Here is a 26,867-nt window from a genome sequence, read left to right as displayed (position 1 = left end):
CAAGTCTTCAAATACCATTCCTGCAGGGAAATTTAATCCTCAATGATTTTCTCGTTAAAAATATGGTTCTACTCATAAAAACCAGAGTGTCTTGTTAACTAAGAAGGGACAGCACAAAAGATTTATAACCCAGACAAATGGGTTGAAATCTTGATTATCAAGAGTAGAAACTTGTCTATAGAATTAATAACAATTTCCATTTCTCTACTTCTTAGTGGGATACAGTTCTTCATTTTCCATAGGTTTTTTGTTGTTGTTATCGTTTGTAATTTCCCTGAGTTCAAGTCAAATCTAATAAGAGACAGAGTGTAAGTTGTGTCTGAAAGCAGGTATGGATGAGTTATGTCAGATAAAATAAAATCTGATTCAAGACTTTGTCCCTAACTCAAAACTAAGTTGAACCAGTTTTGAAGTTTAAAACAGTTCAGTCTGTTTACTGCTCCTTTTCCTCTCATTTTCTTGCCTCTCTACACTTTCTGGCACAGAGGTGGACAGGAGTACTGTAACAATGAGAATCTCTAGCTGCTTTTCTCATCTGCTCAGAATCAGAAAGTACAGGAAATCTCAAAAGATGGCTTGTCCTCACAAGATTTCCAGCTTAGTTTCCAGATCAAAAAAGTTGGCTAAACATCTAAAATTTTGGACCATTGAATGTGCCTTTGGTCAACTAAAAGGGTGCTGGCACTGTCTTTTTGGCTGGTTAGACCTCAATGAGGAAAATATTCAGATGATCATTGCAACCTGCTGTACCCTGCATAATATTTGCAAAGTGAAGGGGGAAAGCTTCCCCAGGGGTGGACTGCTGAAGCTGATCGGCTGGCTGCTAATTTTGAGCAACTAGATACAAGGGCAATCAGACAGGTGCAGTGGAAGATTTTTGAATCAGGGAGGCTTTGAAGGAGCATTTTGACAATGATTCCCAGTAATGTGTCTTTATGTGATTCATTCAGCCAGACAATGTATACTTGACACCTTGAATTACTCCTGTAGTGCTTGCTTCCTGAATATGAATAGCAGTGAGCAAATATTCCTGCCTATAGCCACTGTGTTTCAATGTTAGCATTGAGTGATGTATGTATATCACAAATAAAAACTCATTTTATTTCAGAGACTCAAGTTTAATAATAGGACAAAACACAAATTTTTGGTCAAACAGGGGAAATGGCAATGAGGAACAGTCACACAGCTAGGACTCTTACAGATCTGTGTAACTCCAGCTTTTGTTGTGAAACCAGTCCCTAGGCATGGAGTGCATGAGATACTGTGAGGGACCAGGAACATGCGAGGAATGCAGTGGTGGAGTTTGTGGAGGGCTTGGACCAGAGTTCTGTAGTGGCTGCAGGGGGGAACGTGCCTGTATGAGCTCAGATTGCAGGGTAATGAGGGACTTCATCATCTCTCTCTGGCCCTCCAGGGGCTTTATCATCCACTCCTGCCCCTGTGTCCTTTCCAGGCTATCCAGCCTCAATCTTTTGTTAATTGTACTTGTGTACCTTCAGGGCAGTGGAGTTCAAACTGCTGACCAGAGCGGTCAGGATGGGCATTGTGGGACACCTCCTGGAGGCCAATTAGGGCAACATAGTCAAGCACGGTGTCTACACTGACAATGCGTCACTCTAACTATGTCACTAAAAGCTCTATGCCACTTGTTGAGGTGGTTTTATTATGTCAGCGTAGCAGGGAAGTTACATCATCAGGAGGAGCACTTCAGTGTGTACACCTCCACTGTTCTGTCGATGAAAGCTGACTTTTGTTGATAAAACTGTGTAGTGTAGACAAGGCCTGAGTTTCCATTGCAGTGTAGACACTCAGGTACAAGCTTGCAAATACGAATCAACTAACCTGGGCTTAGCGTGCAGTGTAGACATATCGATAAGGAACCCATTCTTCAACTGCAGGATAAAAGCAACTCCCATTGAAATCAGTGGGAGTTGCTCGTATCCTGTAATAAGACAACTTGTTTTGTATTGTTGGTGCAGAATGGCAGCTAGTATCCACTCCAACAGTGGTTGAATTTCAGTGATGAATTAGGAATTAAGTAAGGAGTATGTAAGGAGTGTCATACATGCACAAGGCAAAGTTTTCCTTTTATCTGCAGTGCAGATCTCTTTTACAAATTCTGCACTACTTCTGCATACACAATTCCTATTGACATCAGTGGAAGTTCCATGGGCAGAAGGTGCAACAGAGATTTGCACTGTGGATAAGAGAATCATCAATGTTGAATAAAGAAGAATTTTGTCAAAAATTTGTAAAGCGCTTTTTGGATCTTTCTTAATAAAAGGCTCTGTATAAATATAAAGATGATGATGTTGTTTTTTAGAATTCCCATGGTGCATAATGGGAGAATAAACCCTTTAATTAAGCTCAAACACATTCATATTGATTAAGAAATAAACAAATTCTTCTAAAACTCTATTTGCCTAAGAATGTATACTTGATCTCCATTTTCAAACAGGGCATAGTAATGCCCTAGAAAATTGCACCCTTGAACTCCATCAAACCACAGACACAGATTATGTATTATTAGATGTAATTTTGGAAATCTGTCTGGAATACAACATAAAGTAGGAATAAAAGAAAAACTGTAAGGACATTTGTATTTGTCAGTGTCTCCCCAGACAGAGCCCTGCGGATATGGTATTCTTAGAATAAAGCTTTCATTTCACAGTGCATCAGTGAGAAAATTAACAAGCTACCCTCGTGCTGTTCCATAATTCATTTTCTTTGTTTTAGATATTGAGCTGAGCTGGTGTACAGTAACTTAAACTGGGAGAATAGATTTTAAACACAGAGCTATATCCTGGCTTTTTTTCCTCCTCCCTCCCCCCATCCTCCAACTTGCCAGTGTCTACATAAGTATTTTGAGTAGCATTAGCACTGCGGTGATAGGCAACCTCCGTTTATTTCAGAATTTACCTTTTCAATATATGTATTAGTTTTAAATGGACACTGCCAAATACTTTTATAATGGTTTTAAATACATTGTGGCAGACTCAGTTGTACTAGTACAGCGGATATAAACTTCACCTACTTGGAGGCACAAAGGAGGCACAGGCAGTCTTGCTCTCATGAGCCTTCCTCAGTGTTTCTGCTGAGGTAAAGAAGGCTTATGGCTGGGCTCCATGCAGAGAGCCAGTGCAAAGCCTTTGTACCGCCTTAGTTTAACATAAATCTCGGATACCAAAACACAATGACCCTAATATTAGGGCAATGTATTGCTTTTATTTACTGGATTTTGTAACTGAACCATGGTTACATTTTTCTAGTAATATATTACTGAAACAAAAGTAACTTCAGTGACACTGTGTCTTATATCAATGAGCATCAAGAGAATCAGCACTGTGCTCAATTGCACTGCAACTCTAGAAGCTGAGAGGAGAGAGAGAAACAGAGAAACCACTAGCTTTTGGCATCAAGAAAACTCTCCCTGTGTTAAATCTGGCAGAACCAAAGGGTAATTGCTGGAACTGGCACAATCAACAATGAAGCCAAAGCCTTGACAGGTTTCATGCCCATGCTCTGTGCTCTGCCAGTTCAAATGCTGGACAAAAAACAAAGCCCGAATTTGGCTGAATTAAAATGTACATATTGTGTGTGCGAAAGCTGCATAAGGGAAGTTATGTACTTCCTGAAAATGTACCAGCAAGCTCTAATACTGCTTCTAATACTGATCTAGCTCAAAAAAAAAAAAAAAAGACTGCAGACAGCAGTGGCACTTGCTTCAACAACTCCAAAAAAAAAAGTGTGCCTGAAAAAAGCAACTTGCTTACCTATTAGGAAGAGTTTGCCTGCACTCTGGTCTGCCAGAAAGAAACTTTGTTAATTCTACAAAAATACTATGCAGTATGCCTGCTACAAAGAAGTCTGCAAGGAGCTTACCTGACATCAACTTGATTAATTTCTAGAAGCTACATGACCTTTTGCATTAATGACATGTACAGTACCTAGAAAACTGGTCATTTAAAAAAAATGTACCATTGTTTCATTCTAAGTCACAGAAACAAAGGTTGAGCTTGGAGAAGGGGACAGTTGATCCGCCATAAGGAGTGACTGGCCAAACCTAGAATCTCAAATTCAAACGTCTTAACTTTTTGGCAGGTGAGGGAAATTAATCATTTTTTATGCTTGTGTAAGCCTTCTGCAAGGTGTTGTCAACAGCAAGAAGGGTCATGTTCAAATATCTAGTGATCCCTCTTAAAATTAACAAATACCACCATATTGAGCCCCCACCCAAAAAAACCTGAGAAAACTAAATACTTCTCCTGGCAATGCTTCCTTGCTCATGGTCACAAACACTGAGTTTGTGTATGAAACCAGGAAAACTTTAGAAGGGGGAAAGGGAACACACCATCAACTAGGGAAAACACAACAATAAATCAACAATATATGTATACAAATAATAACTAAAACATCTAAACCCACTGGTAGTCCTTTATCCCAGTTCACCTCCCCACTGGTGTGAATGTCTGAGGAGAATATTCCTTGAACACATCACTTCCCCTTCCCTACATCGCATTAGAGAGACAAGGTGGGTGAGGTAATGTCTTTTATTAGACCAACTTCTGTTGGTAAAAGAGACAAGCTTCCAAGCTACACAGAGCTTTCTTTCAGGTCTGGGAAAGGTTCTGAGAACGTCACAGCTAAATGCAAGATCCAACAGATAGTTTAGCATAAGTAGTTAGCACAAATCTAAGGGGCCATTTCAGGTGAAGTGGCCCATTAACACCCTTGTAGTCATAGGACGAAAAGGGGGGAAGGGTCAGTGGGTTACAGATTGTTGTAATAAGGCATAAATTCAGTGTCTTTATTAAAACCATGATTTGTAATGTCTAACCAAGTTATGAATTTAAACTCCCATCATCCCATTCACAATTTGGTGTCTGTGTTTGGCAGTCCAGGAATGCACATGAGCAGGTTTGTCTGCAGCCCTAGGAGAAGTGCTGCCTGGTCTGGTCCTGAGGATCTACCATTTTAACTCAGCTATCATGATTTCAGTTTTATTGGTGCTGAGTCAGGGAACCCTCTGCAGAGTTCACCCAGCTCTGTTGCTGCCCTCTCTGGCTTCCATAAAGAGCTATCTCTTGCTTCAAAGCCACCTTTTCTCCACCTCTTACTGCAAAATTATCTCTGGATCATCTCATTGCAGTCTTCAGTGTAGGGGAATTTAGTGGCATATTAGACCCTTTTCAAAGAGTCTTTGACACAAGATAGGAGCCATTTTCTCCTTCCTCTCCTCTCTATTTAGTCCCAGACTCCAACTACCCCACCAATTCTGAGTTCTTGTACAGTTCTGTTGACTCCCCATGGTGTCACTTGGAGGAATTCTGGGGATAAAGTATGTAAATGAAAATCTTTCTGTAGCCATACTTCCCCCAGTTCACCAATGGATGGGACAGAGAGTTCCTTGCCCTCTGGAGCTTCTGTCTGCTTTTTACCCTGTTCACTAACAGCTGGTAGCAGTGAGCTCCCTACCCTCTATAGCTTCTGGCCACAGCATTTACACTTGGATCTGCACCCAGTGCCTACATTTCTGGCTCCAGGCCAGATCCAGCCCTGTAAGATGTCTGTTTGTGGTGTATTACCGTCTCTTGTGATTTTTTTTTTTCATGAGTGACAGGATTTTAGCTGGGACTGGAGCCCATCTAGTAATGACCTGAGAAGCTCCAGCCCGCTAGGCAATTTGAACTCTACCTGGGGGAAAACTCTGTCTGATTGGCTGCCTGCCACATTTGCCTGTCTCCTGGAGCAGAGCAACCAATCAGAGGTGCTGTAGGAAGAGTGCTCTCTCTCCCTTTTCCACCACTTCCCTCAACAACCTGAAGCCATTCTCGCAGGCGGGAGCTAAAAAAGCCCAACAGCTCAGGGTGGCTTCAACCTCCCCTCCCACGAGCAACAGAGACAGCTCCTCTGCTCCTTCCCCCTCAATACCCTCTCCCCCACCCCCAGCATGGAAGTGGGAGAGGGGACCCCACTGCAGCCCCCTGGACCTGGGAGAGGGGTTGGAGAAGAAGCAGAGGGCTGGATAGGAGACTGAACTGATAAGGGGTGGGGTCTGCGTGTGCGGCTGGGCAGATATGAGCACAAAGGGCAGGCAGAACAGATGTAGGGAATGGGAGAACAGGATTGATTTGGAGGCTGGCAGAAGAATTAACTTCTGGGCAGGGGACAGGCAGATGTGGGGATGAGAGCTTCTGCAGCAGGGCTGAAATCACCTTACCCAATACATTTGGCAATGAGTGTGCAATACTAATTGTCTCTCTCTCACACACACACATGGGGTGGGAAGGAGAAGTTCAAAAATCAAAAGACAGACCAAAACATACATCATTATTTTTTTTTTTAAATCTCATGATTTTTTAGGCTCTGAGTTATGGTTTTTTATTTCTTGAGGTTGGCAATACTGAGTGTAATTCTGGTATAAGATTGTGCATTACATAGGCAATAATGAACGGGAAAGGCACCTTAAGTCATGCTATTTGTCATAGGGACTGTACCTTTGTGTGTGTGTGTGAGAGAGAGAATAGTGACTAGCACATACTGGTGCTATCAGAATACAAATAATAATAAGGAGAAGTGCTGACTGTAGCCTGGACTTTACTGCTGGATGCATTTCTGTACGTATCGGGTTGGGTCCTGACTACTGACTTTGGGACTAGGGAGCCTGATTCCATGAGGTGTTTACTGCCCTCAGAGCCTATTGACTCCAATGTGCGTTTGAGGCATTCCACATCCTGGAGCCTTGAGGTCTGGGTGAGCACCTATCCAGGAAGAACTGTGGTGAAATGTTCTAACATGGTTCATCAGAGCAGGTGCAGGAACGTAGGGGTTGCCACGAGGGTTAGATCAATAGTGTAATGTGGTCCTGTATCCTATCTCTGACAGCATCCAGTAACAGTTGCTTCAGAGAAAGATGCATCCCCCCCACAACTAATTATGCAGTAGTCTGACCATAGTGGACATTTCTTTCTAGCCCACGGCAGTCAGTGATTGGGTTATGCCCTCAAGCAAGAGAGCTGATATCCTTCATGAATGTTTTTATATCCTAGCTAACGCAACTGTGGATATTTTAAATATTTTGTATAAGTGTCTGATTTTCTTTGAATCCTACTAAGCTACTAAAATCTTGTGAAAATGAGTTCCAAGGTTAATTATATGTCAAGTGAAATAGAATGCTAGATATTCCAGTCCAATAAATCCCCTTAATGCCACTATCACAGCCAGGAATCAGTCCCAGTAACTACTTTGATCCATTTTAAATGTATTGTCTTTTAATTTCACTAGGGTAGCTCCTAGTTCTTGTATTACTTGAAAGAGTAAATTGGAGCAGCCAATCTGCCTTCTCTATAGTATTCATTGTTTTATTACCTGTGTCATGTCACCATCTATTCTTCTCTCTCTAAAGTACATAGGCCTAATCTTTTGAATTTCTTCTCACAAAGAAACCTTTCCGTGCTTCTGATCATTATCCCACCCTTCTCTGAACCTTTCTATTTCTGCTATTTCCTTTTTTTTTTTAGTGAGGGCTGAGTCTGATTAAAGCTGAACTTACTATTCAAAACATGCCTACCATGATTTATAAATGGAGTCATATTATTTTCCATTATTAAATATTAATAATAATGTACACCTGGACTGATCACTCTGTTAAACTGTTAACAAAATTTCCAAATTTAAGAATTAGAAAGCACCTTTAGGGATCAATGAGCTGCACTTTGGGCACCCCTGCATTACTGAAGGGTTTAACCAAAATAGTAGATCTAGCCTGATCAGGCCTCTCATTCAGGACTTTGTGTTCCCCACACCAGATGGACTTTGGCAGATGGTAACACCATTTTGTTGCTTAATTATTTAAAGTACTGCATGCAAATCAACCTTTGACATTCAGTGATATAGCAAGTTCGTGAGTGGGTATTCAACCATCTCTGATATGCTGTTTCATAGTTCCCTCTTCATATCCCTGCAGAGGTTATTGTGGTTTGTTGTACTTAGGCACCTGCCCTGTTCTTTCTGTGGTTCTCTCCTGCAGATGGACCCCCACTGCCTGCCACATTATGCCTTGGGAATACGTGACAGATAGTAAATATTCAGCTATAAACTAAAGGGGAAATCCAGGGAAGAGGAATCCCATTACTCACAAGAATAGTCCCACTGACTTCCACCACAAGGAGGCAGAATTCCAGATTTGAGAGGAAAGAAGGAAATGTTTTCGTGGTAGTCTGATTTTAAAAATGTGGCAAGTCTTTGAAGCTGCTCAATGGTTTGGAATGAGTGCTGAGATAGCAGGTCTTCAATCTGGCTTTGGTCCAGAATTGAATGTTGTCCATCCTAAGCCTTGGGCCAGTTAACTGAACTGCTCCCATGAGTGAGGGATACTCTACCAGTACAAGCCCTAATCCATGGGTGAAAGTTTGCTGTCCAGGTGTATTTATAGATTATACGCTTTTTCTTTTTAAACCACATCAAATTATTGTTATTATTTTCAAGATTTCTCCACGCTGAAGGTGCCAGGACTTTGGAGAGGGATGGGGCGTAGATCAGTGTTAAAGAGGATTGGGGAGGTGACCAGGTGAAGGGGGAGGACTTTGGAGAGGGAAGATCAGTAAAGAGGAGGAGGTCCAGCAGAGAGGGTGTATTGTGTGCCTTCTCTCTAGGACAAGTCTTATAGAAGGCTGGAAGGACAGAGAAGCAGACAGTCTCCTTCTGAGGTGAGTTTGAAGTCTGAGGGAAGGAAGATCAGGAGCTACTGTGGGATGACGGCTTGCCTGAAACCCTGGGAAGGCAGAGAACTGTGCCAGCCCTAGACTGTGAGGTGGAGTGAGGCACAGGGGCTTGAGGACAGATATGAGGATCTTGCATTATAGCTGAGGCTTGTCTGCGAAGGAGAAGGATAGTCAGCTGAGCCTGACTGGGGCTGAAGATTCAGTTGTCTTTATATTTCTGTTGGACATGTTAAGGACTCTGTGACTTTGGAAGGGGTGGAAACAAAATGTGACCTAACTGGAGGGCCATGTTGTGAGAAGAGACAGGCAGCCCCCTTCACCTCCACCCCATGGGAACAGAGTGAATGTCAGAAAGGGGAGTTTAGATGAGGAGAGCCTGCTATGCCATGTCCATCCATGAGGGAGCACTCCAGCAGTGAGTGTACTCTTCTACACCACCCTTTGCTGCCCTCCCGGTAGCCATGTTGCTTCTTGAGGTGGAACAGGAGCAAACTGTCCCTGCACCTACCACAACTTAATGACTGCTGTTGTGAATGGCCCCTGCAGTATTGCAAGGGTGGGGAGTCTTCTTGCTGGCCTCTTAGTCCCTGTGTTAGCCATGCAAAGACCGCTTGCAACCTGGGCCTGTGTGTATCTCTGTTTATACATCGTTAGAGAGATGCATGCACACACAAAGGTATATGTTAAAGTTCTCATTGGACAGTGTTTGTCTAACCTGCCAAGGCTAATTGCCTCCAAACACACCTGGGAGATGCTTGGAGATGCTGACCCAGCTGAAGGAAGGCTGGACTTTACTGGTGCTCATACCAACATGTCCTGTCTTCATTGAAATGAATTGTGGCCATCGGTCTGTTTGGGAAGAGGGGGCATGAAGGGGAGAGTGAGATAGCAGATGTATTTCACAGTACCACATCCTGCAAATCAATTAGCCTTTCACAAAGGAATAAGTAAGAGGGCAGTTAAATGTGATTGTAAGTGATTAGGGTTGTGGAAGGAGCCTCACAGAACAGCTGCTGAACACTAATAAACCATTGGTAGATTATTTTTAAAAGGAAAACAACAAAACAAACACTACTAATGTGGCTCAGGCAGGTAATAAATACCCCAGCAACACGGACTTCAAACAACTGGCAGCGCCTAGAATACAGGGAACTACAACCTGTATGAGTTAAAATAAAAAATGAGCATCTACAGGCTTTTTATTTCTTAAATAGCTTGTTTTTGGCTCTGTACTATCTACACAGAATCTGTGTACAGCAGGTGGATGCCTGGCCAGGCCAGCATAACATGGATCAGAATACAGATGGATGCTACTCCAGCTCCACTATAGAAAAATTGCCTTGAAGTGAATGGAAACAAGCAGGATGAGAGATAGTACAAGCAACGTTTTAGCCAGTTGGGCTAAGATCATTATCTTAATGGGATATTTTTTTAACAAGAAAATGTATAATTATTTAGTAAGCAGCCTTGAAATTCCAGCCTTATTCAAAGTGAGAAAAATTCAGACTACAAGATATGAAAGTGTAGTCAGTCAGAAATGTGACTGTAAAAATGGCTCATTTCCTTTTGGTTGGGGATTTCGTCATATGATTCCCATTGAAATTAATGGGAGCTGCATGGCTAAAAGCCCTAGAGCAATGATTCTCAACCAGGGGTATGTGTACCCCTAGGGATACGCAGAGGTCTTCAAGGGGGGTACATGAACTCATCTAGATATTTGCCTAGTTTTACAACAGGCTACATAAAAAGCACTCGCGAAGTCAGTACAAACTAAAATTTCATACAATGACTTGTTTATGCTGCTCTACACTGAAATGTAAGAACAATATTTATATTCCAATCGATTTATTTTACAATTATATGGTAAAAATGAGAAAGTAAACAAATTTTCAGTAATAGCGTGCTATGACTCTTTTGTATTTTTATGTCTGATTTTGTAAGCAAGTAGTTTTTCAGTGAGGTGAAACTTGAGGGTATTCAAGACAAATCAGACTCCTGAAAGGGGTACAGAAGTCTAGAAAGGTTGAGAGTCACTGCCCTAGAGTTTTGAAAATTTTGACTATTGTCTTCAATGAGAGAATGAGCCCTCTTGAGTGAATGGGCTTAATATTTCTTCCCTGTTGCCACTACTATTTATGTACTTATGTTTGTTTTGTGAGAACATCTATAGGTCCCCAAAAGGGATCAGAGTCTCATTGTGTTTGGCGGTGTTCACATTTACAAGAAAGAGACAGTTCCTGCCCCCTGTGCATTTAATGATGTCTTTTCACTGACAAAAAAAATAAGCTTTCACTCATGTTCAGCTTGCAGAGCAAACACAGATCCAAGTGAGTAAGATAGGTTCTCTTCTGAGCCATCCCCCAGATTTTCTGCTGGGTTTTGGTTGCGGAACCTTTAGAACTGGTGATGACATATGAGGCAGAAAGAATGCAGCTTGATATGTCAAATCCCAGGCTGAGTTGGCAGTGCTAGCAGGCAAAAAAATATAAATTTAAACCTGAAAACTAAACTAATATGAACAGGAAGTAACTGAGAGAAGATAAATATAGAACTCCAAACTGACTTTTTTTACAGTCACTTTTCTGTCAGTAACTCTTGCATTTTAAAATAAAATAATAGTTTTATCCACAGTAGTTACTAACTTGATTCTCGTCATGCTTAACACGGTTTTACACCAGTGCAACACCAATAAATTTAATGGGATTATACCTGCTTTACTTTAGAGTAAGAGGAGACCCAGGTTCTACATATATAAGGCAGTAAAAAAAAGTACTTTGGTATCTCCACCCTGTGTATTGAAAACTTATCAACAACAAGGGAGTTACTTAGGCTACCTGCTAGTGTTGTCTGATGTCAGCTCAGTCCTGGCTGACCAAGAGACCTTGGCAGAAATGGGCCACCTAGGAAAGCTGTCATGTATAATGCAGGTGGTGCTTTGTCCTATTTTATCAGTTATTGGCCTGTGTTGTATATCTTGCTTTTGAGAAAGATGAATGAGAAAGTTGTGCGGTAACTTTGCTGCTTTCTGGAGTCCACAGAGTTATTTGCCTCATTCAATCTATTTTCAGGACTTTGTTTGAGAGAGAAGCTGCATTGGTTGCATTGATCAATGATGTATTTAATATAGCTATCCTATGCCTACCAGTGTAGTATCTAATCCCCACTGTCTCTTCAGTTACGTACCTTGGAGGATTTCTGCAGACAGTGCACGGATGAAGAGTGAATGCCAATGGATCAGTTTCTTCCCTGATGTGACAGGGACTGCTGCACTACTCCATTCACATTCATTTACTTTTTAGTGCACTGCCTTCAGTAAGAGACTAGGTGTCACTGAGGACCACAGCCTGATGTCACCACAGACTCTTATTTGTTGTCAAACCTGGACACAGAAGTCTGAAATTCTGGAAATCTGTGAGCAAGACTTTTAGTTTTCTTTCTGCCAGTAAAGAGTAGGGATCAACAGGAGTTAAAATGAATTTTCCCTTTACTGGTCCTCTTAGGAGTCAGAAAAAAAAATCTAAATACCACCCCCAATCTTCAGGACACAAAAGGGTTAATACACAAAAGTTCAAAGTTCATCAATAACAGGCGGAGAAGCACATAGGAGCTCACAGATCTTGGGGTTGGGAAGGGAAGACAGCATGGTAAAGGAGCTCTGTCATTGGCTGCATCCTGTTTATAGTCAAAGGGGTAGAAAACAGTAAGCACATCTTGACTCTTAAACAGCTCCATGCTTTTTGTTTGATGTGTCCTGCTTTAAACAATAAAACCTTCACACACTAGCTTGACATAATGCAAGGAACCCACACGGGTCCAGTGCCGTGAAATTATGACTGATAGTACTGATGGAAAGTAGCATAAAGACGGCTATGTTTGTTTAAACACTTTGATTTTTATTTATTTACATATTTATTTATTTATTTATTTGGAGGCATGACGAGTCTCTCAATAGCATGTTGAAGAACCTGTCAACTTGACTCTCTCTGACTAGTAAAGGTGCACTTGATGTGGGAGGTTATTTGTGGCATGCGTCTCAGTTACCAGGCTAAATGCACCTCTGAGGTCTCCTGGTCTTTTCTAGTGCGCCCCCCTCTAAGGTCCTGGGCCTCAAGCCATCACCTGTCTTGGAGTGGAATCATGTGATTCTTCCACTCTCAGCTGGATCTTGGGCTGCTGCCTTCCCCCCCCCTGAGCTAACCATGATTACCTCAGTGGGCCTGACTTATGTTCAATACTGCAGTGTTGTTCATTCCAGGAGCAGTGATTCGTAGTTAGTACAGGGATTAAACAGCCTTCTTAAAGCAAAATATTATTTATTTAGAACCAAAGCATTTAAGAGACAATAGATCTTAAAACACTAAACAATAAAGTATTGTATGCATGCATGCCTCCCCCTAAGGCTTATCATCCCTTGGATCTGGGGAAGGCCCAACTTTGTCAGACTCCCTCTGCAGAGCCTCTCTCTGCATCAGCCTGTCTCCCAGGACAGTCCCTGACCCTGCTTCCTTGCCTGAGGAGGACTTTTTACCTGTTTTAGTTAGATCTCTAACTCCCATCATTGGCAAAACAAAGCTTGCATTTTTGTTAGAGATGGGATATTGGATCCTCAAAGTTAATAGCTCTCCCCATTGTCTTTCAAGGATGTGCTGGAATAGCCTAATCTGTGGAGCCATTGTGTTGACTTCCTGCTTGTTCTTCCGACAGCCCCTATAGCATTAAAGCATTACAAGTGTATAATAAAATTTCCACTAACTCTACTCTAGTTATACAGTCTATCTTAATAACTAGGTCACATACTGTGTTCGTAACATGATTATATATCAGTAATTCTTAGATGACATAGCAGCTCCACATCTGCCACAACATGAATGGGGGAATCATCAGTTTAGTTTGTTTCTCACATGCCACCAAGGAAGCACAGAAGTTGGTTGGGGAAGGATGTTATCTCCCATTGGTAGATTTACATAAGAACATTAGAAGGGCCATATTAGTTCAGACCAAAGGTCCATCTAGCCCAGTACCCTGTTTTCTAACAGTGATCAGTGCTAGATGCTTCAGAAGGAATAAACAGAACAGGACAATTATCAAGTGATCCATCCCCTGTCATCCGGTCCCAACTTCTGACAGTCAAAGGTTTAGGAACAACCGGAGCGTGGGGTTGCGTCCCTGACCTTTTTGGTTAATATTGATGGACCTATCCTCCATGAATCTACCTAATTCTTTTTTGAACTCATTTATATTTTTGACCTTCACAACATCCTTTGGCAATGAGTTCCAAAGCTTGACTGTGGGTTCTGTGAAAAAATACTAACTAACCTGTTTAAGTGAATGTTCCCATTTTTATGGAAGGAGATGTCTTTCCTGATATCTGAAGGCAAACAGTTGGATGCCTTGGGAAGTTTATTGGCAAAGACTCAGGTTTATGGTGCTGGGCTGGCAATAGAACCACCAGGCCACCTTTGAGACTGAATGTGGAACTGCTTTCCAAGATGGTAGAGAGGAGTGTCCTATACATGTTGATCTCAACCTCAGCTGGAGTATGCAATTCATGTTGCTCTAGATCATGATGTTAAGGTCCTACTGTGGGACCCTTCAGGGCTATAAGTAAATGTTGTATGTTTATTTCTTTTTTTGTGAAAATTTTGGCTTGGTGCCTTATTGCTAACATGGATTGGGCTTACTGGCTGGAGTAAATCTCCCACAAAGCTCCATGGTCTGCCTTCATTGCTGAGCAACCATGGTATATCATGGTGTTCTCTGGCTGCAGTGCATCCTGGGAAACGCTGTCCAGCTGGGAAACATGGCCAATAGAAGAAAATGGAGACACAAGGCATCTGAACTGCAGCTCCCATGATGCACTGCAGCAGTGTTTCCAAAACAAAATTTTTCAGTTTTTACGTCTTCAGTTTTTCCATGACACGTCAAAAATTCTGTGGAAGGGGGAAACTGAAAAATTTTGTCATATCAAAAAGCTGATTTTTTCCATTGGAAAACAGTACAGTTTAGATAGAATATTTTCCACCTGTCCTACTTTAAACCCATCTCTGGTTCAGAATTAAATGTTGCCTATCCTACACCTCAGGTCGGAGGAGGAGGAATGCATCTGTAGAATGTAAATTCTTCTTTGGAGGAGAAATTCTACAACTGAAGGGAGAAAAACGGATAATCTGGGAGCTAACCTGAGTTTTTGTTGTTGGTTGTTTTTTTTTATGGCAGTTGTTTGAAACTGCTTAAGTCTATGCAATGATAACTGAGCTGTTTAAGCTACATGTATGAAGCTACCACTGATCACTTTGAAGAGTTCTACCATGTAGATTGGTAAAGAATTTGCTGCGTATACAAGTATTTTAATATTTGCTCAAGTGTGGCAGGGAATCCTGTCAACAAACAATGAACTTCTTACTGGCTCTCCGCCAAAGACATTAATGACCAAATGAAGGATCTCGTTTCATTGCCCCTCAAACAATCCTGCATCTGAGCTTTTCATCGAAGAAAAGAAAAAAAGATGATCTGAAAATAAAAAGGAAATTTTAAAATCAATCTTTGTGCAACACTTGAAGTGGTTTATCACTGTTATTTTGGTAAAAACATTGCTGTGTTTTTATCAAATGCTGCAAAAATAAACATTAAATAAAATGTTAATGGTTGTGGATGTTTGCTTTTCTGTATCTTATTGTCGAAACCTGGGTGTATGTGTAACAGACCAGAATATACTGTTGTGGGTAGTTACAAGAACACTCTCAAGTATTTGTTTTTCTAGTTCTGAATAAAAATTCTTTCTTTTGTAAATGTTTCTTAGAAACTTAAAAATAATTGTTCTTTCTCATCCCATTTTGTCTCTTCCATTTGCCAAGCAATGATTTATTGTTTTTAATTGGGGATGGTTGAATCAGCTCAGAGTGGGCCTGTATTTCACTGAACTCAGTCGAAGCTATCTAAAGATTCAAAGGAGTAGCTCTCAGTAGTCCCATCTTCTTCCTGACACTCCTGTCCCTGATTCCCTCCTTCTTCCACCTACAACAGGCTTCCGGGATCATTCCCTACCCAAGACCTTCAGTTGCCATGTGGTCCCCTCCCTTCTGCCAATGGGCCTCTGCTTTCTCTCTCAGCAGCAAAGGTTCTCCCCCTCTCTGCTTTTGTCCCTCACCACAACCTCCATAGAAAATGCAGTTTAGTTCCCCAGTCAGCTCCAAAGGAAATGTAGCTCACTCCCTGTGATTTCCAACAGAGATCAAATTTGGGATCTGAATTCCTTGACAGTGTTTCTCTTAAGGATCAACCATGCAATGCTGTTTATAATGAGTGTTTGATGTAAAATGTCTGACTTTGGGACTAGAAAAGCTCCATGAAATTCCTTTCCTAATCTAAAGAAGCATTATAACTTTCCAGGGGTAGGGCCTAATTTAGGGCCAGATTGTGATACCCTTACTGAAAGTACCTGATCTGCAGTAAGTTCCATTGAAATCAATGGTATTACCTATGGGGTAAGGTACTATTGAATGTAAAAAAGGGTATCCACTGATTTCAAATGAGCTATGACAACTTGCACAAGTTGAGGATCTGGCCCATAGTGTTGGTTTTCTAACAAAACGGCATTAGTGGTCTCTCTAAGAACTGATATTGTGCTACTGTTAATGGGCAACTAAAAATATCAGAAGAGCTGTGTGCAAATGTTTTTAAAAGTGTCTGCCATTCTGTTTCAGGTGATTTTGCACAGACAATTTCACTTTTTCGTAAAATGTTGGAAGACTGACTTTTTTTTTCTTCCTCAAAGCCTGGGAAAAGTCGCTATCACTTGAAATTTGAGGCTTGCAAATTTTTGAGTAAAAACAAATGATCTATTTTATGAGCCTCTGTCACTCTAGGGAGGAAAAAATGAGTTAATGATTTGCGCAATGGACAAAGCCAACATCACATATTGCACACACGCCAGTGGCACATACACACTCCCTCAAAGCTTCAGTGGCTTGTTTATCTACTGAATGCTTCTTGTATGCTGCTTTTCACCCATGAAATGCCCTCCCTGTGGTGATCTGCTCTCCTCTTTCAAGTCCCTTCTGAAGACTCACTTTTCCCATAGAGCCTATTTGAAATTAGCCAATGAATTACGGCTTGGTAGACAGACAGGGAGAGATGGCATTTATTTTTTACGTTTATATATATTATGATTGTTTTTCCCCTCCCCCTCCCTCTTTCTTTCAATTCACTTGTAAGTTCTTTGGGGCAGAGATTGTCTTCACATATGTTTGAGTAACCCCTTTTTCAGTGGTGTTGTGCATCACCCTCTAGTTCCTGGTCCACAGAGGAGATGAATCTTCTCCAGCTACCATCTAGCGCAGTTACTCTTTTGGCTCAGTGGGTAGAAGTGTGTGCTTTTAGCCCTGAAGATCCTGGGTGCCATCCCAATGACAGTCCATGATGCTGTCTATTGCATTTGGACACCACCCAGCATGTTGAAAGCACTACTGGAATTCACATCATAATAGTAAACCAAAACCAGGGGGCATCAACTCTCTGACTGCTACAGACACTGTGATCTGGTTCTGACAAGGTCAGCAAGAGGCCATGCTACAGTGCTTCAGCCCCTGCATTTGAAAAAGATCTCTCAAAAAGAGGCAACAGTCTCTTCTGTTACTGTGCATCCACCTCTGCTCCTAATCCTCTTCATTATGTGCCTGCCCTGAGAGGTTCCCACTGACATCAATAGAAGCAGTGGGTGCTCAGCACCTCTTGGGGGTAGCTCTTTGTGTGGGATGCCACAGCCATCAAGAGGAGGACTCTGACCTTTCTCAGGAAGCTAAAACACTAATAATGCAATGAGACTTTCTTGGAATCTCAACTACTGGAAAGGGAAATCACTAAGGAGAGGAAGCTGCAATCAGCCCCTTGGCTGAAAATCAGGGGGATTTAAAGTAAGGCAATAAACTCAAAGTCAACACATTCATAAGGTCAACAGGGGAATTAAACAAGGCAGTGGTCAGTCAGTCCTCAGTTATTTAATACAGACTCTGCCCGAGTGAACAGCACAGGCACAACAGAACAAACAAACTAGTACACAGCACCCTATAATAGTAACAATATTTAACACTCATCGCACCCGTCATCTAAAAATCTTAAAATGTTTTCTACTGGTGAGTAAATATCGTTACCTGTGATTTACAGACAGGACACTGAAGCACAGCATGGCACGAATGACTTGTCCAAGGTCACATAACAAGTCAGCGGCAGAGTTAGGAATAGAACCCAGGTCTCCGGATTCGGTGCCAGGCCCCTGTCCATTGGATGGTGCTGTCCCCCTGCCTCAATGCAATGAAAAAAAATGTAAAATATTATCTAACATGATCATCTAAGCTACACAAACAAAATGCAGGCTCCTTACAGCTCAGAGAGCAGGAGCCTAAGTACAAAATGTTCCTTCAGATAAATAGTTATGATGGTTTCAGCTGGCCCTTCTGGCTATATGTGGTAGGCTTAGCCAGTCAGGAAAGTAAAGCCAAAACCATGTGCCCATCCCAAATATCCATCTTGACATTTGAAGCTGTCCTCTGAAACAGTGTGCTAAAATTTCAGTGTGTCTGTTGGGATCAACCCTGCAAGAAGCTGAGCACCTCTCGAAAGGGGCTCAGTGCCCTCAATGCCTTGAGTACTCATCATCTTGTAGGATCAGGTCCTCAGACAAAAATGTTGCATATAATTTGTCACAGGTTTGATGAAAGCAAAACATTTGGCAGGGAATAACGCTTTTTCAGGGCAGCACAGTGACCTCAAAAAGAGTCAAATTTCATATAATTCTAGTTAGGATTGTATTGAATTCAGGGTATTACTAAACATGTATTTATAATACTACAATTTTTCCAAGATACATGATCCAAACCTGCAGATTTGAAGATCTGTTAAAGACAGAAGAATAAATAAATGAGAGACAGCAAGAGACACTGTAGTAAATGAAATATGATCTATTGAAACACACTCTACAAATCCATTTTATTTCAACAGGGCTCTAACTCATAATAATAATATTCAGCACTTATATGATGCCTTCCATAAAACAATCTCCTAGAACTTCACAAGCATTAATTGATTAAACTTCATAACTTGTTGTGAGATATCTAGGGAAAGTATTAGCCCCATTTTACAGATGACAGCATTGAGACACAAAGAGATAAAAGGAGATATTTTCCTAAAAATATTCATTATTTCTGGGTTCCTTCATTTTTGGTGCCCAAAGTGAGACAACTTGGACTTGATTTTTAGAGGTGCTGAGTATCTCTAGCTCCCATGAATTTCAACTGGAGATATGAGTGCTCAGAACCTTGAAAAATCAGGCCCAGATGTCTCAAATTCAGCACACAGAAGTTGAAGAGGCACAAAGCAGAGGCCACATGAAAACATTTTTGCCTAAGAGCCAAATTTTCAGAGGTATGTAGGTGCTTCCTGCAATTTTCAGAAGTGCCTACACAGGTTAGGTGCCTAACTCCCATTGTTAGTGTGGCTCTGTATATCCTGCAGTGTCAACTGTCGTTTATGTAGATATGTAACTGAATGATGTGTCATTCACTTTTCCGTGTACTGGATTTTTAACTCTATAGCCAAGCAACACTGAACATACCTGATCTCATCTACTCTTGGAAATAAGTAGGACTGGGCCTTGTTAGTACTTGGAATGGAAATAGGGTGACCAGATGACCTGATTTTATAGGGACAGTCCCAATATTCAGGGCTTTGTCTTATATAAGTGCCTATTACCCCCCCTCCCTGTCCCGAATTTTCACACTTGCTATCTGGTCACTCTAAATGGAAACCATTTGGGAATGCCAGCTGTTATAGGGATTTAGGCCCTGAGATACCACAGTGCATGACGGGGTAAATGAGAAAGAGAAAAGTATTCCTGCTGTTGCATGGGCAGCTGCCATTTTGTGTTTCGGCTCAGATGCAGGATGCTGTAAATAGAGAGAACACAGTGACTCAATCATCAAGACTTTGTTATTGTTCTTTCTTCGTTGTTTCCTCTAATCTGAAATAAAAGTCACCTAGATTAGAAAATAAATGTTTTGCTCACCATTTGTGGCAAAACATAACACAGCTCACCTGCTGCTCCCAGCAACAGGCCTCTTCACTGTAGGCTCTCCAGTCAAATGGAAAGTCACCTTGATGCCAGTAGTTGTCATTGATTTCAATCACAATGCATAGTCACATTGCTGTTCCTTATCTGCCAGTGGAACCTGCTTAAACAGGTAGCACTACTGCTTCACTAAGGAATTAGCTAGAACAACATTATCTCAATAAAGTGAGAAGAGTACACATCCATCAGTGGAAAATTAGTAATGCTAGAAAGGAGATTCAGAAATCATTCAAATGGTCAAATGCTAGTTCTTTTACATTCATCAGAACTGTACACTGGCAAATCTAAAAAAGATGGAGAGAACAAATACTTAGGAGTATGTTCTCTGTTACATGCGTACCCATAGCTCCCATTAACAACAACATTTTGCATCTTTCATCCCCAAACTCTTCACATAATATGTACAGTAACATTTAAATGCAGCCAGCTCTTGGTTGGAGACTAGCATCTAGCACCCAGTGTGTAAAGAGAATTTTGCACAAGGACATCAAGGCAAAACCCTTTACTCTTACTAACCATGCTATGCAGAACTTTTAATATCTACACCAAAGAGATAGCCTTTTGATTTTTAAAATCTCATCACCTCTACACACACATGTGCAGAAACTGAACTATATGAAACTCAGTTTATCAGCCTCATAAGGATGAAAGAGTTTTCTGACACTGTCAGAATTTGAACCTTATGATTCCATGCAGTCTAGATATTGCAAACCTGATACATAAGACTATTAATCTACGTGGGAGTTTCAAGCAGCCCCTCATGGAACCTGTAATGTGTGGGCCAGATCCTCATGTGGTTTAAATCAGCATAGATCCAAAGTCAGTGGAGCTATGCCCACTTATACCACCTGAAAATCTGGCCCCCATGCCTCTAAATGTACTAAAACAGTGGTTTACCAACATTTCTAAGAAGCTTTCTTATTTATAACCCTCAAAGTTTACCCTGAAGATTTGTAGATGCAATTTGATGGGTTTTGTGCAATTTTACAGTTTATAGCACACCTGAAGTGGTGGTATAAGGCTGAAAGCCAAGCAACTAACCACCCAAGAAGAAGAAGAATATCCCCTAAAAATTCATTGCCTGCATGTAGTCTTACTGCAATTCAAATGTATGAAATGCAAATAAAAATAAGAAAAGCAGCCTGTGCACTTAGGACATTACTGACCAGAGAGTGGCATAACTGATCATTTTGTATTATTCTCCCTAACACCATTTCTTATTGCTTAATCCAAATTCCACCACAACTTCCTGTTCATACAGCTACTAAAATACCTTAGATTAAATTGATAACCTGTATAAACACACAAATAAAATCAGGAGTTTTATTTCTGAGCTAAATATCATTATTCTTCACTGCCCGAAAGCTTTATTAGGGCAGAGTTAAGGTTGACTAGCAGTGCCTCGTACTCTGCCAGAATGTCAAATCCACCTATACTTAAACATCTGAAAAACAGGCAATAATGAGTTAAGATCAAACAAATTTAAATCTCTAACATCGGGCCAGATCCTTAACTTGTGTCAATCAACATTGCTTTATGGACCTAAATAGAGCTATGCCTCTTTACACTGGATGAGGATCTGGCTCACTGTGGCTAGACTAGATCATCTGTATATGCAAAAACATAAAAATAAATCAGCACCTAAAACAAAACAATCTTTAAGTGCCTGGAAACGTTAAATTGGATAAACTCTAATGTGAGTTAGACCAGATCAATCCAAGTATGAATTAGACTAAAAGAAGCTGTGGGTTCAAGTAAAGTTTACCAAAAGAAAAACAAACCAAGAAAAAAACAGAGAGATCATGTAAATAGCTTCAAGGGAAAATGATGCAATATCTATACTGAGATTCAGCCTTGGAAATATTTATGAGTCATCAATACTGCTCTTAAAAATGCAAGTCACCAAAAATTCAGTCAAGCATCATAATTCACTCTGAAGTAAACAAAGAGAGGACTAATCTGACTAAATCTGGACAGCCTCTCTGCAGAGATAATCATGTGCTGTATATCACTGCTGACTGCACCAGAAAAATAATATGATCATCATTGCCCAAGTGTTAAAAAGTGCATATTCATCCAATTATTCTGGAGACTAAGCTCCCAATCTTGCAATGAGGTCTACACAGGCCAATTCCTTCAATAGGACTCTGTGTGGACGTAGGGGTCCACTCACAAGGAGCGCATTGCAGTATGGGGGCACACTGATTATGCAGAGGTGGGCTACTGGCACTCACCTAAAGTATATTATGAGACACAGACCCACAGCCAGGTGCCTTCAGTAACCCAAGAAGCACACCAATGGCCTACTAATAAACACTCCGAAGTGGCTTAGTCTTATTATGTTTTAATATTTGAATTACTTTTTTTTAAAAACAATTGTATGTGGATTTATGCAACTTAATCCTTGCACTATTAAAGACACAGTCCCCAATACAAGGTGGTGAGAAAATAGTAGGGAAACAGTAACAAGCAACCATTTCTCTACTGTTCTGAATATATTTGTTTTGTTTGAATCTTTTCTGTTTTGTTGTCTAGTTCTTTTACTTCTTCTCCCACATCTGCTCTTTCAACAACCACTTCACCCCTCTCTCTCTCTCTTTTCTACAGATAAAATATGGAGTTGTGAACACTTTCCAGTTCATGCCCTGATATTGCTATATGATCTGTGTGGGTTGACCCCTGTAGCTGTGTGGAGCTCCACTGACTTCAAGAGGGCTTTACGCAAGTGTAAGGGCTCATTCATGCAAATCAGATAGCAAGATCGGTGCTTTGATTTGTACACTGGAAAGCGGATTAAAAGCGTTTGTTGAGTGAGCACAAACTGCTGCTGATAGGGCAGCCTGCCACTTCTGAAGGAGGGGAGAGTTTAAACCTGTCATTTTTTCTCCTTCAACCAATCCCTCTTTCCACACCACTACTTTCCTCCAGCTCCTTGCCATGTAAGTTTACACCGTCTTAGACTCCTTTAGACTCACTCACTCACACTTTGGTATAAGTGAGTCTAAAGGAGTCTGAGTTTTAGGGTACATCTTCCCTGGAGCTAGAGGTGTTGACACAGTACCAATGCTAGCTCTGATCAATCTAGTGTGCTAAAAATAGAAGTGTGGCCACGCCCACACTGGCGGTGGGACTGGCTAGACACCCCAAGTACGTACCTAGGGTTTCAGAGAGAATTGTACTCAAAGTGGCTAGCCCCCTCACCCCCATGCAGCCATGGCTACAGTGCTATTTTTAGAATGCTAGCTTGCTCACAGCTTCCGTGGGTATATCTACCCAAGCTGAAAATTACACCTCTAGCTCCAGTGTAAATGTACCCTAATTGAGTGGAGGAAAATCTCGTTTATATTCCCTTCCACATGGCCCCTGAGCAAAGAATGAGGATCTCATTTCCACTCTGCTGCAGCCACCATTATACTGCTCCCATGATATAAAGGGGAGTAATAGCCTCAGAAAAAACACCTGGGTAGGTGAGTTCCCTGGTTATAGAGGCAGTGGATGATCAGGTCTGCAATTCCCTCCATTTGGAATCACTCCTGTGAAAGCATACCAGAGGTTGGGATGGGAAGTCGGAGGCCAGGCTGGAATACACAGCTGTGATGAGGTTTTTACGCCACACAGGGCCTGAGTTGGTAAAAAGAGCTAATTAACTCTGTACCAGTTTGCTCCTGCAGTATTTCGGAAAGATGGAGCAAGACAGCCTGCCTCCTTAACCAGAGTTAGATGGGATTTTCTCTGTTGCTTTTCTAAGGCCAGCTGAAAACTTATCTCCACAAACAAAAGAAGCTGCATATGTTCCCAAATCCAAATGCCCCACATAATAGCTCCCTCCATACACAGTTTGCTGTATGCACTGTATCTAGTTCTTGACTATCAAATGTTAAAGAACATGCCCCTTTTAAAATCCTCTGATTCTACAGTATCGACCTCTCTATTTTTTAAGCAGCATGTACTACCCTAGCAGGGTTTTTGGCTGTGTTTAATCTTATTTCAATGTATTTTAAATCTTTTTTTTTAAATATATATCCTCAATTCAAAGTAACACCCAGGCCCTAATGATTCATTCACATCTGATGGGTAGTTGAAAGCCTACAGCATGTGAAATAAATTGATGGTCTCAGTGCAGCTCCAAGAAAATAGTGTCCACATCACAAACAGCATTGCAGTTGGCACTAACTGGCAAATATCTAATCAATGGGAACAGTAGCACATTCATGTGTGGTAGATATTATCTTGGCATATAAATAATGAACATCTCTAAAACACTCCCAGATGTTGGAATCCAGATTCCTTCTGGGCATGTGAACAATTTGCTCAGAGGAAAATATAGCAGCCAGACAAGAGTAGAAAGCTGCTTTAGCATTGTGAAGTTTTCTTCTGTTTATGAGAAGTACCAGTAAAAGGGGGAAAAAATTAACTTCTTGGCTAGTTTCAACCAAGGCTGAACAGAATATTGTTTTTTTCCGAGGATATTCCAATGATATTTGGTTCTTTTTTTAAATGAAAGGGGTCCTTTTACTATTGCCAAATCTCCAGTTTACAATTAGGTTTTCAATTTGTGTTGGAATCTACAGCCTTTCTTGAGAAAAATGAACTATTTGATCTTTTTCAATGACAACTTATTTCATATGATAAGATAAAAAAGAACAATTAACAAGTGCCTACTGTGAAATATTTCTCATGAGAAACTACTTCTGTAGATAGCCTCTGCAATTAAAATCTTTTAACCCTGATAGTTAATGTTTGAACTCTTACACGAAAAATAAATAAACAGACAAAATACACAGTAGCATAAAAAGCTATAGAGACCTTTCTTAGCCTTTTAGCAATTAAGGTTGTTTGCCCACAAGGCACTTTAACATCCATTTACACAGTTTAGTCTTGTCCATACTCTTTAATCTTGGCTAAAATCTTTTAAAAAAAACAGCACAGTCAAAGCAAAATCTTTTAGGAAGTTTGATTTTGCAGTATATTAAGAACAGATTTGTTGTGTCTCTTGCAACCTTTTAGGATTAAATTTTACTTCTCTTACTCATAGGAATAATCTCACAGAGTCAATAGAACTCCCGGTGGACTGATCCAGGAACTCTTACTCATGAGAGTATTCCTTACTTTGCAGAGTAATGCAATTGAAATCAGCAGGACAGCTCACTGAGTAAAGACCACTAATGTGGTTAAGGACTACTCACTGGCATAAGAATTGGGAAATCAGGGCCAGTAACTTGAGAGGGAATAGGGCTGTGCCAATGGAACTGTTCATGTAAGCAAAGACCTCCCCCCCAATCAGACTTTGACTACACTGCTGTTGAATGATCCTTTATACTTAACCCTTATATTACTAGCCAAATAATTTTAACAAAGTCTATTTCACCTGAAATTGTGACTTGCCCAAGGTCACTCAGCAGGCCTGTGGCAGAACCTGGAATAGAGTTTGGTTTTCCTGAGTGCCAGTCCACTGCTCTATTTACTGCAGTTTGGGATTAGAGGTCTTTTTTACTGACCCCAATGAAAAGCTGCATCACATTCTTTAGAATCATTAGGATAGCAATAGATTTGTAGTTCTGATTTGGCCAGTAGATTAGGTATTATTAAAAACAAATATGGTCTTTCTGCAAACCAAGACGTTACTGGGTAATTATTTTTATACTATTAGAGAATACTGAAATTATGGAGTGTTTACTGTCTTCCATTAGGGGAATAATAAGGGGGAACTAAAATGAGTCATCACTTTTTCTTTATGAAGTGAATGGCACAGAGGGCCAGCCGCCAACTGGCATTTTAGGGCCATAACAGATGATGTGTTGATGAAGGGAGGGAATGGAATGCAACACACAGCAAAGTGATTGTGTGGTGAATTTTAGTTTCATGATTTGGGTTTGAATAAAAAAATTGATTATTATTTTGTTAAGGCTTCTTTGAAGGAGGAAATAATATCTATAGGATACCTGGAAGAAGTGCATTTTAAAGAGGCACTTAAATGTTTATATTAAGTATAGTTCAATATTTAACTTACTGTTGACCAATCAATTCTTTTTACTTAGATTGTAAGCTCTTTGATATAGAGACAATTTTTTGACATATGTTTGTGCAGTGCCTAGCACAATGAGGGCCAGATCCCTGCCTGGGAGGTAGGATCTGAACAGGGGGTCTCCTTTATTCCTCCTGTGGCAGAGAGGGGGAATTGAATCTGTGCCTCCCACTTCCCAGGTGAGTGGAACGAGGCAGGCACCTAATACATTCCCTCAAGAAGAGGCTTAAGCACCTAAGCATCTGATTTCAGGCAGAAATAGACACCTCCCAGCAGCCTGGACTTAGGTGCCTATCTTGATGAGAGGGTCAGGGCTTAGGATATACCCCTATGGTCAGCATCTCCCATTGGCTACCTTAGGCAGGGAGCCACCTAATGTGCTGGCTTTTGTGGGTTGCATTCTTAAGGACTTATCTCTCCCCCTTCATTGTATAGGGACTGGGAGCCTATGCACCTAACTCAGCCTGCTGGACCACTTTGTTGTGCCCGTGATTCTCTAGGCACCTAAAAGTAGGCTCTGTGACACTCAGCATTGCAACACCTAAGTCCCTTCATGGCTCCCACCCCTCGGCTCTCTGTGCCTCAGTAACCCAACTTTAAAATGGGGATAATAGTAGTTCCCTACCTCACAAGGGTGTTAAGAGTATAAATAAATTTAAGATTGTGAGGTGCTCAGATTGTACTGTTACCCCTTTTTGACCTGAGCAGCTAGTCAAAGTTCAGGGCCTTGAACATGTTCCAGTTGGGAGTAGAAACTTATGGCGGAGTCTGGTATTTTTTTTGGTGCAATCTTGTTAATTTACAAGGAATGTACAAAAGCCTGCTTCTCTGAACACAAGAGGAATCAGAAACAGGGGATAGCTTCTTCACTTACAGTCCCAAGCCTCGTTAACCAGGATCAGACACAGAACCTTCCTCTTGGCTTGTCCAGGGTCACACCATGCTTACTGACTGCTGTTTGGCTTTCTTGCTCCCCTCTGAATCTGTGTTCTGCCTT

General features: G+C 41.1%; 1 protein-coding gene across 1 annotated transcript in view; it reads left to right on the top strand.

Moving 5' to 3' along the window:
• CTNNB1 (catenin beta 1) overlaps nucleotides 1-26,867 on the top strand; it is a 265,015-nt gene that overhangs the window by 96,262 nt on the left and 141,886 nt on the right. The window lies entirely within an intron of this gene.

Source organism: Emydura macquarii, unplaced genomic scaffold, assembly GCF_026122565.2.
Source record: "Emydura macquarii macquarii isolate MOO-44397 ecotype Brisbane River unplaced genomic scaffold, CSIRO-AGI_Emac_v2 contig_2422, whole genome shotgun sequence".
NCBI classification, from domain to species: Eukaryota; Metazoa; Chordata; order Testudines; family Chelidae; genus Emydura; species Emydura macquarii.
This window is presented reverse-complemented; position numbering and strand designations above follow the sequence as displayed.